This window comes from Acomys minous (assembly GCF_964271855.1).
Source record: "Acomys minous genome assembly, chromosome: 6".
NCBI lineage: Eukaryota > Metazoa > Chordata > Mammalia > Rodentia > Muridae > Acomys > Acomys minous.
The window spans coordinates 71163446-71177365 of NC_140487.1; the positions used below are offsets into that span (position 1 = coordinate 71163446).

Genomic DNA, 13920 nt, shown 5'->3' on the forward strand with positions numbered 1-13920 from the left:
GTTCTCTTGTGAAGGATTCTGCATGAAGATTTGGTGTAAGACTGCATACTGAGTGCCAACAAAAGACATGGTTGTTAAGTCACCTTTATGCAAATTTGCTATCTTAGAAACAGCAGTGGACCCGTGTCTCTGAGTAGATTTGATAGTCCGAGATAAAGTTCTATGTGCTGATGGCTTTGTTTTTAATTTCTTAAGTCAGATAAGCCTGTTAAACTGAGAAATCAGGTTGCATAAGATCTCTGCTGCATTGACTCTTTCATATGAAAACGAACACATTCTTCTACTCCTGGAAAGCATTGTTGTTTCCGTTGCATGACAAGGCTGAGGGTCACAGCCATTTTTCGGTAATGGCCTGGTCAAATGTAATAGAAGCCAGCAGCAGGGGTCGTAATGATTTCATCCAGCCACCTTGTCCTCTCACCAGAGCTAGATTTAAGAAACTCGGAAAGTCCAAATCAATTATACAGTCTAACAAAAGAACAGCAAGGCGGTCCAGATAAAAGAGCCAGAAACAGCTCAAAAGCATAAAAATATAATAAGGTTTTATATAAGCCTCCAACACCCCTGGGGTGGGGCTGAGGGGGGAGATCCTGGGAGGAGGACCAGGACCCAGCTCTACTCACATTTCTTGTTAGGCTTATTCCTATATCCCTCATAAGTCTGTGCTCTGTCAGCACAGGTCATAACCTTCTGTTTTCATACAGCCCCATAACCTAGAAGAGCAGATGCCATAGGATAAGCATCCTGGGCTGTGGGGCTTGTCCCTGTCTGCAAGTGTTGCTGTTGCATTTGAAGTCTCAGCGGAGGAGACAATCTCTATCCCCTGGCTGTCGCAACCTTACATTTGCTTGGTTTTAGCCTGGGGCTAATCCACTATTCTTGGATTTTCAAGTGGCCTTTTAGTTTATGAACTCTACTGGGCTGGTGAGTCTGTGAGTAAGACAGCATATATGTCGGGTCCCGGCCCACTGGAAAATTCGAATCAGGGTTCACCTGAAAGAGGTAGTGGGGATTAAAAGTAGGATACAAAGAAATAGCGAATCAAGTCAGGAAATTTCTAATCAAGATTCACTTTAATGGCGACTAGTAGGAACATACATAGAGCAAGGTCAATAGGATCTATTTTAATCTCACTCATCCTAGCCCCCGGGCAAGAATACAATAGCCTAAATCACTCCCTGTAGAACTTCCTAGTTCTCTGAGTAGTTCCCCTGTAAGAACTTTCTTGATCCTCTGGGTGGTTCCAAGTTAGGACTTCCCCACTTCTTTCAAAAGTAAATAGTCCAAGGATAGCCTGGAACACAAGACCTCATGAGGTAAAGGTCAGCAACTCAAAGGTCACAGTATATAGCCTAGGCACAGGATTTCTGACATGGCAGAATTTGGCATGGCTTCCCACATATATATGTGCAACTACCCAGATATGAGGCATTTTAGTAATATCAATGATCTGGTCATTCCAGAGTTGATGTAGATCTTGGCACTGTTTCCCAAGTCACCCAGATGATGTATAATCACCCTGTAAGGATGTGTCATCACCGAGATAGATCATTGGACCTCCCTAACCTCATTCTTAGAAGCCTAGCACTACACAATGTAGTACATAAGTAGTTCAGGTACCTACACTTCTCAGTATTCATAGTCACATAAGCAACTGCATATACACAAACTTGGAGTTGAGCTTTCTGTCCCACAGGGAGGAGAGCTTAAACCACACACAGGTGGCCTCAGGAGTCAAGTACTCCAGAGCAGAGTACACCCTCCTAAAGTAGTTGAGAGACAGCTGACAATCATGTCCCCAGCTGATGATGGGACAGTGCAGCATCCTACTTGGGAAGGGGGCCTCATTTTGCTGAGTTTAGCCAGGTGAGCTCCTATATGAATGCAGTTGGTAACAGTGAAGGGTGTTGGGTTCCCAGCTCAGGCCTGTTGTGAGACATCACTGAGAAACTTCAGGGTGAGGAAAAGCAGATAAACAGGTGAGATTATCTGTCCTTGTTTGCTTAGCAGGTATTCCTGTCTGCTTTTCTGCTGGCCAGTTTCATTGGACCAGCGTTTCGTACAGAAACCTCCTTACACCCCTGGCATAAGAATAACAACTGAGCTGAAATTCTCATTATTCTGAGCTCTGTGTTCCCTATTGCCTCTCTCTCTGGCTACAGGGCATTTGCTGGTGACCACTGAGTCAGTTGGAATAACAAGCTAACCTTGCAGTGAGATTGTTCTTGGCTGAGGACTGAATGAATGCTAAACACAGGAAGGAAGTGGGGCATAGGGGGAAGAAATGGCATAGAATAACTTCAATAGTAACAAATTGAAGCAAATGACTTATGACTGATGACATGGGTGTATCTGCAGGTCAAAGAGGAAAATTCAGAGATAGGAGAAAATTTAGAAATATAAACTACATGTATCTGGGCAAAAAGAAATAGATTGAGGAAAATCAACACCTCTTAAACGTAAGAATTTTATTCATTGTTTATCATTATACGACTTTGTATCCACTACATAGAAGCCTGGACGTGGGCCTTTGTATTTTCACACATGTCTGTGCATGTTATGCATCCAAATGTGTATGCATGTTTACATATGTGAGAACACATGTATGCAAATGTGTGTGGATGTGGATGTAGAGGCCTGAGGCTGATGTTGAGCATCTTTTTTGATTGCCCCACCACACATATTACTCACTGAGGCAGGGTTTCTCAGTTGACCCCAAAGATCAAACATTCAGTCACTCTAACTTAGCCTGTTTTTTTCAGGGATCCCCTGTCTCTGTGTTCTGGGATGCAGGTGGTCTACCACAATCATCCAGAAATTATATTTCTGTCTGGTGGGGATCTGAATTCTGGTCCTTACACTTGTGCATGCAAAGCGCTTTATCCTCTAAACCATCTGTCCAGTTCCCAGATTCAGACATCTGAATCCATTAGTCCAAAGGCTATTCTTACTAAATCAAAGAAGACCTTCAACTGTTGGAGTTTATGCCTCCAAAGGACTGTGACCTCAAATAATAATTCTACCACTTTGCCATCCAAGCACATTGTATGCTATTCACAAAGATGAATCTGAGTTTTGCTTTGAAAGACTTTCTTTGACTATACTCTTGGCTCTTGATTTTTGTAGGACAGCAGTCAGACTGGGAGAAATAAAACCTCCCAAGAACAAGCTAATCTGAGCATCACTTTAATGACCCTCATATTCATGATACAGAACTCTTTCATGGAAATTTCCAGGAAAGGGGGAGCCACATAAACCTGAAACCTGAAGAATTAGTGAGGACAGAAGTTAATGGAGAGATGGACAGGCCCCCAACTCCCAAGAATGCAACATGATCCCAGAGGCATCAGGAAACATGGTATTTTGCATGACTGGCAGAAGCTCAGTGTGGCTATAACAATTTATAGACTGTAAGAGAAGTGGCATAGAATGAAGGAAAAGTAGATGTAGCAGTAGGCTACCACATTCTGTGGGTCCTGAACAGGGCCTCTGGGCTTATTCGTAGAACAATCAGAAAGCATTGAAGAGTATTACACAGTACACAAAAAGCTGAGACCAGTGTTGTTCCAGAACTTAAAATATCTAAATTAAAAACTTTTAATATGAAAGCAAATGAATACTATTGCTAAACTGAGGCTGCTAGAGCCCTGCCAATCATGGTGACTTCAACATGTCCCCAACCTCTTTTCCAAATAAAATCTTGCCACGTCTGGTGTAGCTAAAGCCAATTACTTGCCTGGAAGCCATGGGAGATTTATTTTGGTTGCGCTCTTAGGCTATTATGTTATTTTCATTGGGAGTTGGTTATAAGTTATTATTGCTTTTAATTAGAGAGAAAACAAGATTCGACTCAGGGATGTCTCCTTTTTTGTTTATCTTTCATTCTTAGGTTTGGAATTAGGGGTTGAAAAGAAAGAAGGGAGACTATAGAAATATATATGGAAGATAGGACAAAAAGTAGATTAGTGAATCTACTCCTCAATGCCTTAACTGTTACAAGATTATTTTTAATTCACTGCAATGGAATTTCGTATAAAGACGCAAAATAAGTTTAACTTTTGATACTTTGGTATAGAATTCAAATGTAAGATTATTCTTCACCTACATTTTATATATTTCTACTCTAATATGATGCATTGTACTCATACAACTCAGTTATAATACAAGATTTACTTCTAATACCTTTAAAGTGCTATTGTAGGCTGTTTAGGATAAGTAAGGTATACAAATTAATGGTTAGTTGATCAAATCACGGTCATATCAATTAATAGTCTATTTTTGTCATAAGACTATCCAGATAGATATGATTCTACAGAAAGATAAGGTAAAACGGTTAGATAAGGTCTTCAAAAACCTCAAAGACCCAAAGAATATGGCATTAAAATTTTTTTATTATTTTAAAGATTGGTTGACAATGAGGCAGGTTAACTCCTGTTAATACCCAGCCTACCTCAAAGAAGATGTTGAACTTTAAAGAACTTCTTTATAGAGATGGCTTCAAATGTGGCAAACAAACCACTGGGTAAAATGTCCTCATTTCTACCACAGACGGAGTTCTGTCCAAAAATGGGCAAGCTTGGATGCAGGTAGAGTCAACAGCCAAACTCTGCCAAGACAGGGTAAGCAAGCTCTCAATAGTTCCTAACTCACAAATATGTCTGTCAAATACATTGGTCCAGAGGGCTAAAGATGATGCTCCAGGTTATAGAGAGTTTTGAGTGACTGTTCTGGCAGGAAACTGCCTCTGTCATCATCTCATTTGAGAAGCCGCTAACCTGCACTCCCTGTATACTCAGTTAATTAACTTTATTCCTTCTCAAATCTCTGACGGGGTTGAAGACCAGATAGTATAGTTTTATAATCAAGCTTAGTTGTTTAGGGGTTTAGATTTTTTTAGGTCTAGATAGATGTTTTAATTTGAAAATGATGAGATATGATAGATATTGATTTACATTCAGAATTTTAGATACACCAAGGTATGAAAGAAATTTTATTCAAGGCTACCAAATACAAGTAGCCAAAATACCACGAATGTAACATTTATTATAATTCCTGATTGCTTTGTGGTTCTTCTTGATATATATATATATATATATATATATATATATATATATATATATATGTATGTATATGTGTGTGTGTGTGTGTGTGTAATAATATAAATGTATATGAAAAAATTAAAAGAAAAATAAAAAAGAAAGATAAACTAAAGTAGAAGTGAAGCAGGAATTGGTGGGCTTCATACTGGGGAAGATTTGGGGGCTACCCCTTGAATTCTCAGTGTATTTATTATATACTGGAAGAGCAAGGGATCTTAGCAGGGGATCCCTATTGAGGCACATGTGATCGTGCCGCCTTCTGCAGCAAGACAATTGTGGTGAGAGCCTTCAGCATCAATTGCTTTCTTGTTAAAGGTCAGCTGTTAACACAAGCATCTGCTTCAGCAAAGATGCCAGTCTCAGGCATGAATGAGTCCACGTCATTCCCTTAGCCTTGAGGCCTCTTAGACAAGGTTTTCCTCATATCAAGAATGCAGTCACGCAGGGGCATTTTGTCCCACTGTGTATCCTAGGATAGCTGTTAATTTGAGCTCCTTTTGCCATAGCACCCTGAATTCTGGGCGTACAAGGTTTGTGAGTCCATTCCAAGTTTCCTCAGGTTCTTGTTAGGAGGGAGGTTTGAGCAGTGTCAGTCAATCAGAAGGTGTGAATTGTTGGTAAGAAGGGACTATCTTTCTCTTTCAGTATACCGTCTACCTTCCCTATGGGGAGGAAGAAACTATGACCCATATTCACACACAGTCCTTTTCTATTTTCCTCCTAAGATAAAAATGTGGCCGGTTACCTGAAGCTTATGGCTTTGTCACCATCTCAGGGTCCTGTGCAAGGTCAAGGTGGACCTGGATCTTTCCATTTTCTTCTTCCACGGGATGATCAGGCGGTGCCTAGTTTCCAGGAGAAACCGGCGAATAACCCGGCTAGTAGAATGAGGGTCTCCTTAGGGTTCCAGCTGTTATTCTTCATGGTAAATATGGCTGAAGGCATGGTTTCCAATCCCAAGATGCTGATGCTTAGCATAGAAAAGGATGGGATCCAGGGGAAAAGGAGTAATCTGGGAAGATCCATACATGTCTACAAGGAAATTCCAGCAGCTTGTATTGCTATGTTACTCACAGAATCAGGGAGTGCACTTGCCGGTAACCTCCAGAATCACTGTAAAAGCTGTATCCCATGCCATAGCTTTTCTCCAAGTATTACCACATAGCATGGAGGTGACGCTCACATTTATTTTTATTTTTTTAATTTTTTTTTTTAATTTTTTTTGGTGATAGGCTAGATACTATATAGAAACTTGGCAACAAAAACTTGAAAACACTTCCCTATACTTGTTAGGCCAATATAAAAACTTCAGAAAAGTAAATGACAGTTCTTGGGAAGATCGGCCACCAACCAGTAAGACTGCACTGTTCTTCCTACCCTCATCCAATGGCGATCTGCCCATGCACTGCCTGCCCCATGTAGTCACATGCAACGTGCCACAGACATTGTGAGTGCAAGGAGAAAAATCTGAGGACAGTTGTCTAAAGACATCTCAAACGAGAATCCTAAAAGGAGAACCTTCTTCTGCCACCCACTCTCACTCTAAATGCTCACCCTTATTCTTACAGGAAGTGCAGCACTTGCCTCTGGCCAAAGAAACTTCTCTTTGCAACCGATGGAGACTATCACATAGTGACAATGCAGAGAACAACTTACCGTGGGATGCCCAGCTCTGCCAGATGTACACCACAAGTGTAACACCTAAGGCTCAGGAAACATTACAGAAGAAGGTGCTGGAAGATCACAAGAGCCATAGGATCAAGATACCTACTGTGAGATAAGTGTCTTCGATCTCTAGCTGGGACCTGCACCCATGACATCTTAGCAGTGTAGAAGCCTAAACAAGATCTACACAGTGACATCACTGATCTGGATGGGGGAAATCTTATAGACTCCATTCTTAGATGAAGAGTTACAGTCAGTCAAGGGCCACTGAGAGAAGTATCTGTTTTCTCTATGGACTACCCTCTATGACAGTTTATCCAAGAGGTCAGCCCTAAAAATGCATGTACATATGTAATGGCCTTAGTAGGTTGTATTTATATATACATATGTAACATACGTGCAGATATACATATATAAAACAATAATCAAAGAAGAAGATGTCATGAATTTGACAGGGAGTTGGGAGGCACAAGAGGGAGAGGAGTGCAGAGAGGGAAATGTTAATGATCAAAGTCAATGCTTACGCATGAAAATCTCAAAGATATTTAAGAAGAACAAGTCAAAGAGAAAGTATGAGAACAAAACAAAAAAGTTTCGGCAGCACCAAATGCCAGGTTCATATGACACATCTAAGTGGGGCTATCAGAATACAACAGGATACGTCTGCACAGGTCTCTAGGGAAAGACTTGGGTTTGAAACCCACGCGTGAGCATTCTGAGCATACAGACAGTAATTGAACCATGGAATTAATATTCTTATTTCTTTCCCTACAGCTAGACTTCATAATGGTACCATTTCTCCTGAGCCCTTTTAATGGATTAAAAAATGCAAAAAGGAGCAACCTACATTTTATATTCTAATCCATAGAATTTAAGATTCCTTCTGTTTCCTATGTACTAATTCTCAGTTGGTGCGGAACCATTGCTACTCTGAGGTGACAATAGAGCCCTGTATGGAATCACATATGAAGATAAAGTGTTTCCTAATTGTGCAATCATGGGACATTCCAGATGAGTTTGGTGTGAGAAGTTTTTATAGGATATTTTAAGTGCTTAAGAAATATAGAGGATAGATACAATTATAATAATATCTGCTTGGCTTATTTAATAAAACTGTTACTTGAAATAAGTAACTGGATAAGGTGATACATAACTGTAATAACAGCACCTCCTTAGAGCTAAATGCAAGAGGTCCAAGAGTTCAAAGTCAGCTTGAGCTACACAGTGGGTTCAATGCCAGCCTGGGCTACATGAAACTCTGGCCTGAGAAACCAAATAACAGCAACACATGCCGAGTAATAAGGATATTTATGTCCCTGGTGTACCCAGTGACATGCATGAGACTGTGATGATCAGACCTCCTGTGTCACATTTCTCCTCAGTAGGCAGAGGTTCGATGAAAGCATTCTTGGGAAGGAGGCATGCACTGGGAAGGAGAACAAACACTAGTAATCCCATGCCTTCTTCATCCTGGAGAGTTATGTCTACTATCTCATAAGAGGAGAGAAATAATTGAATATCCTTTTAACTATTCTTCATGTGCTTTGTCTCCTAATAATATTCTCTCACTAAAATGCATTTCTCACTCTCAAGTATCTAAAAACCTCATCTTTTACCAGCCAGTGTGTTCTGACCTGATCCATGCTGGATTCATGCTTGCCTTCACCTAAAGTTGCTGGCATTCTTTAACACTTCAAAGCCTTTAAAGGCACACTTGGTGATGTATCAAACGTCCTTTTCCTAGGGCTGCACGATTCCAGACCCAACACTGTGGCATCTCCCACCATGTTAGGGTATCTGAGTGACCACATAGAATTTTGATTTCTTTTTGGAATAAAAGAAAAAGCATGATTAAATTATAGGAGTCTAGAGGGTTGTCTTAAAGTGCAATTTCTACTATCCCCCATGAATAGATAAAAATTCACCTAAACATTAATTTAAAAATTAGTCTTAAGCTACTAAAACGCCAAACTCACTCTTCAGTCAGTGCTTTGATATAATTTTCAAGAAAAAAATATCCTGATTAGGAGAAAAGCTTGTAAGAGGATGTTGAGACAGGTTTGACACCTTCATCTGACCCTAGTACTTGTGGGGTAGAGGCAGCAAGGTCGGGAGTTCAAGGCTGGGTTACACAGGAGTTTTGAAGCTAATATGTGCTACACGACACTGTGTAATTATAAGGAAATAAATGAAGAACAAGGATAAACACGTGTTGTGTCTATCAAAAATTAAGAGACAGAAATTTTGAGAAAGAATGTTTGTTTGTTATTGTCTTTTCCTTCCCCCTATCAATATTTCTAGGTTGTAATCCTCAGTTGGCTGAGAAACATTCAAGCATGTTGCCACTCCTAATGACGACAGTGGTCAGGGGGAAATTTGCTTTCGTTAGGGTGAGTTTGAAAATGCATCATTCCTGTCGCATAGTTCATCCAGCTCCGTAGCAAACCAAAGAGAAGCTGCCACATCTTGTTTCCTTTTTTACTAACTATTGATCATTTTCGTACTTCTGAGTGGCATCTGTTCCAAATGCCGCAGGCCATCTGCTGAGATCCTGTTCAGAAATCTGGTTTCTTCAGTGATCCACACAAACCATACTCCTATGCCATGAAACAACACAAAATACTCCAAACAAGTGTAGCCTTACCTGCATCCACAACACTGATGGACTTACTCATAAGTGGCCCATTAAGTCTGAGGATAGCACATACTTCAATGACTTTTGAGCCTAATAAGGTATTTTGTCTGTATTTTATGTTTGAGGAGCATTATGTTGAATTTACAAATTCCAAAAGACAGTTTTGCTTTGTTTTGTTTTCTTCTGTTATCTTAAAGATATTGGCCCATTGTTTTAAGACTAACATTCTTGGGGGTCGGGGTGGGGAGTTGGCATGACCTCTTCTGTTTCCATTTTCTCTGGCCATGTGTCCACAGTTTTCCTTTCTCTCTGGTTTTCAATCATTTCATTTTAAGAACATTATGGTGTGACTCTGTTTGTTCTATTGGAATTTCTTTGAAGTCCTTAAAGTTTCCATATAAGTCTAAGGTTTTGGTAAGCAATTTTTAAAAATGCTTTCCCCCTCATATCCAACACTGATATCTTTGCTAAGCTGTCTTTCATTCTCCCCACAATCACTGTGGCCTTGGATTTATGGGTGTGTTCCTAAGCAGCCTACAGTCTATTGCAACCTCTTTCCATGCATTTCCTTACTTTGTATCTTTGATCACCAGGACTGGCACCTGTCTTTTTTTTTATTCTACTTCTTTGCTTATTCTGGTTATATTTTACTTTAATTCTTAATCATATTTATTATAATGAAGCCATCACCAACTAATCAAATTGTTCCTCTTGGTTCTGAGCCAATTTCTACTGGATTTGGCTCTGGCTGTGGAGGGCATTGTATCCTTAGTTGTTTCTTCGGTGTTCATCTCAATTGACACTGACTTCTACATGTTATATATCTGAACATCTGCATTCTACTAACTTCTTTATAGTTCATGAAATTTTATTTTGGCTGTAATAATGTTACTTATACTTTAACTTAATATTTCTAGGGACACTTCCAGGAGTTTTGATGAACTCCATGGTGTTCACAGGGGCTTTTTCTAGTGTGCATAAACTTGTCTCCATAAAGTTTTGAAATGGTTAAGCTCTGTATATCTTCTTTACATAATATCCCTATATGCATAGAGGACTTTCCACTTGAAAACGACCCTGGGCATCCTGTGAAGATTCTGTATAGGGTATGTTTTGTAATAATCAAGTTGAAAATGTCCTAAAGACTTTCTTTCCTGCAAGCACAGCTTCTTTCCTACACTTGGCAAGTTCCTAGCACTGCTCTTTGCCATTAGCCCCACTGTCTACAAAATGACTCCATACAGAAACCTGATGCATCTCGAAAACTGTTCTTCTTCTCTCTTAAGAACCTGAAACTTGTAGGATCCTTGCTGGTTGTGCAGCATCTGAAATTCATGTGGCCTTCATGTGTCTATGGTAGGAAGACAGTAAGGACCTTCTCTATCAAGACACTGGCATTTCCAGCACTTTCCTTGCCTCGTGCTTCAGCAACCTGTGCACTACTCAGAGTCTCGGTGATGATTTGATGCTCAAAGGCATGCTCTATGTTGATTACAGAATTTTCTATGTATACTGGGAGAGATTCTGTTTTATCAACATGTATATTTTTTTAAAAGTCCTTCCTCTCTCATGAAGATATCAAAAGATATTTTCAGGCAACAAAAATGACATACATTTTACTTTGAAATGAACTACAATCAATTCATTGGAAAATATTGACTACATATGGTAGTTCATACTACCAGGAAAAAGAAATGTAATCATGTAAGGAAATTACAACATAACTGTTGATGACAAGTATATTTAATTCCCTCCATTGTAAGTTCTATCCTCTTTGCTTAATACTGGGGACATGAAGTATTAATTTAAACCTGAGAAAATAATATGCATTCTAACCATAGTGAAACCCTATGCACAAGAATGCTAAACTTTCAGAAGATTCCAGGTGTATCCAAGTAAACAAAAATCCAATGACCTAATTATATATTCTTTAAGAAAAGTCTATTACTGATTTGAAATGAGGAACTAGATTTATGTTTGTTTTGTTGTTTTTTGGTAGTGAAGACTGGGTTAGACTGGAAACAGAAACATATAAAAACCAGTGGCCACTCACATAAAATGAAATCTTCTCTACCCACATTTTCTACAATCTTCTTTAGTGACTACAGATCTTCAGAGAGCCATCACAAGTTCCTGGCGTCTTGTGACAAATAAGAAGCAATAAGATGTAAGCCCAACGCCATTAAATCAGTAACACCAGCTCTGACTTCACCCATAGAAGCAGTTTAGGTGCCTGAAAGACTATACTTTTGTTTTTGTTTGTTGTTGCTGCTGCTGCTGTTGTTGTTGTTGTTGTTTGGCATCTTGATGTAGTCATTTTGATGTGTTTGTTTCCCTAAAGGAATATTTTCTGCTATATCTCTCTTACTGATTTTGTTATGAGTTCTACCATTACTTATCTATTATGGAAAGCAATGGTTTATAGACTTTAATCGAAGAGTATAGAAGGAAGAGATGGTGAACTACTAACACCAATGTCCCAGGGTCTGAAGACAAAGCGTATTCATTGAAGTACTTGCCTTGCATCTGTGAGAAGCAGAGTTCGATCTCCAGAACCCATGTGAAAAACTGAGGTATGGTCCTGCACGCTTGTAGCCCTGCCTCTGGGACGCAGAGATAGGCAGATCTCTAGAGTTCACCAGCTAGCCAGCGTGAGCTACTTGGTCAGATCTAGGCCAATACAAAAGCCCTGTCTCAAAAGAGAAATTGAGCATTGCCTAACAATAGCTGACATTGTCCTCTGACCTCCACATACATGCTCACATATGTACATGTATGTCTGCACACATATGGAAACATACGTGCACATTAGAAAGCACTCTAATTTGTCTAGAGTCTTCTACCTGTATTCTTATCAAGGAATGTTAACTCATTTTAGTTTTACGTTGTTGTTAATAGTACACACACACACACTTTTGTGTACATATGTAAAATTTATAAAATATTTAAACACACACACTTTTCTCAAATAACTAAGCATTAAAAGCATTAACAAAGATAATGGGCTTTTCCTACATAGAATTCAATATGTGTTTTTGCCATATTTAGACCTGTAATTTGGGATGCAATGTAGTCTTAGGCAAACATTTTTTTTAACATTTAATGTGTTAAAATTTGGGGTAAATAAATATATAGGTGGTCTCTTATTTTCTCCTCAATTTTGAATTCCTTCTCTCAATTCTGCAATAGGCATTTGACTTTAAGTCACATATGTTTATAGTATTAAAGAAACCTGTACGTATGGCTACCATGACCAAGCAGGTCATGAATTTATGACTTGAAAAGCAATGTGAAAATCAAGTCAGTGAGCAGAGGAAAGCAAAGTGAGGCAAAATTAAAGATGTTTCTTTCTCATTCACAGCATCAAGCACCTCTACAGTGACAGAAACTTCAAAAGACTTGGATATCTACTTATGCTTTTTTGATAGAATGAAGTTTCTCAAGTCATCTTCAAAGGCGTGCAATGGAACACTTGATGTGCTCCTGAATAGATGTTCAATTCTTAAGAATTACTGTGACTCTCTTGTATCCATTAACTCTATTGTAAAGATCCCATTGATTTAAACAGATGCCATTACAGACTGGCGGTCTGGGCTATTGTCTCTTTGTATCCTTTGTTCAGCAGTCATATTTGTCAATCATTACATTAATCATACAAACAATAGAAGATGTGATAAAGAAAATTTCACCAGATTCTCAGCTTTTGGGGACAAATGGAAGGAGAAATACTTTAAAAAAAAAACCCACTAAGTCCTACATGGAAAACAAAAGAGGAGAAAATTCAGAGGCAAACTTAAAATGAGCTGTTGATTAGCTACAAAAGAAGCCAGGGTCTAAAATCTTGAAAGTTTTACAATACCAGCAACAACAAAATCAAAATACACAAAGAACGCTGGAACAAAACAGCTATCATCAGTGTCTGGCAGTGTAAGTCATGGCTAGGAGCTGCACTCCAACCTGTGTCCCCTGTAAGATCAAGACAGCCTTTCCTTTCACCACACACATCCATCTTTAGCCATTTCTCACCAGGCAGGTCTTGGGCCTCCCTTTCCCTGGGTGACTTGGTTTGGATCTTCCCACAGAAGCTTGGAAGACCATAGCATAGAGGAAAGCGCAGTGGCCCCCTTGAATCCTCCAGAGGGCAGCATCCCTGGGGCATCCACAGAGCAATGGCACTGGTCTTGGACCACAAAGCATCAGGAACACTCTTCTGGTGATGTTGTTTGCCTCACTGCATCCTGGGGCACATTTCTCATTACTTTTCCAAACTTAGTAGCAACAATAGGTCTCTATTGTTGCTAATCTCTAAATTTTCATTAGGTATTTTAACCATTCTCACAATTCAGTAACATATCCCTTAGTTAATTTATGTCCCTCGGAGTAAATTTCCTTTCCTATCAGGAACCTGGTTTATATAAGAGGTGTTTGTTATATCCGTCTGTGAGCATAACAGTTCTGTTTTCTACTGAAAATAGCAACTATGTAAATGTAGTTTTGCATCTATCCCAGTACATTTAGTGT

The 13920-nt window shown here is 39.3% G+C and overlaps 1 long non-coding RNA gene across 5 annotated transcripts in view; it reads left to right on the forward strand.

The window, feature by feature from the left end:
• Positions 1-12965, forward strand: part of LOC311599887 — a 28089-nt gene extending 15124 nt beyond the window's left edge. For 2 of the 5 annotated variants that reach the window (XR_014780046.1, XR_014780049.1), the window contains one exon: positions 6668-11667. This is a non-coding gene — a long non-coding RNA (uncharacterized lncRNA). Of the gene's footprint in view, positions 1-4548; positions 4620-6667; positions 11668-12760 lie in introns of those variants that run through there. The other 3 variants (XR_014780047.1, XR_014780048.1, XR_014780050.1) reach the window with 3 other exon arrangements.
• Positions 12966-13920: the final 955 nt, after the last annotated feature.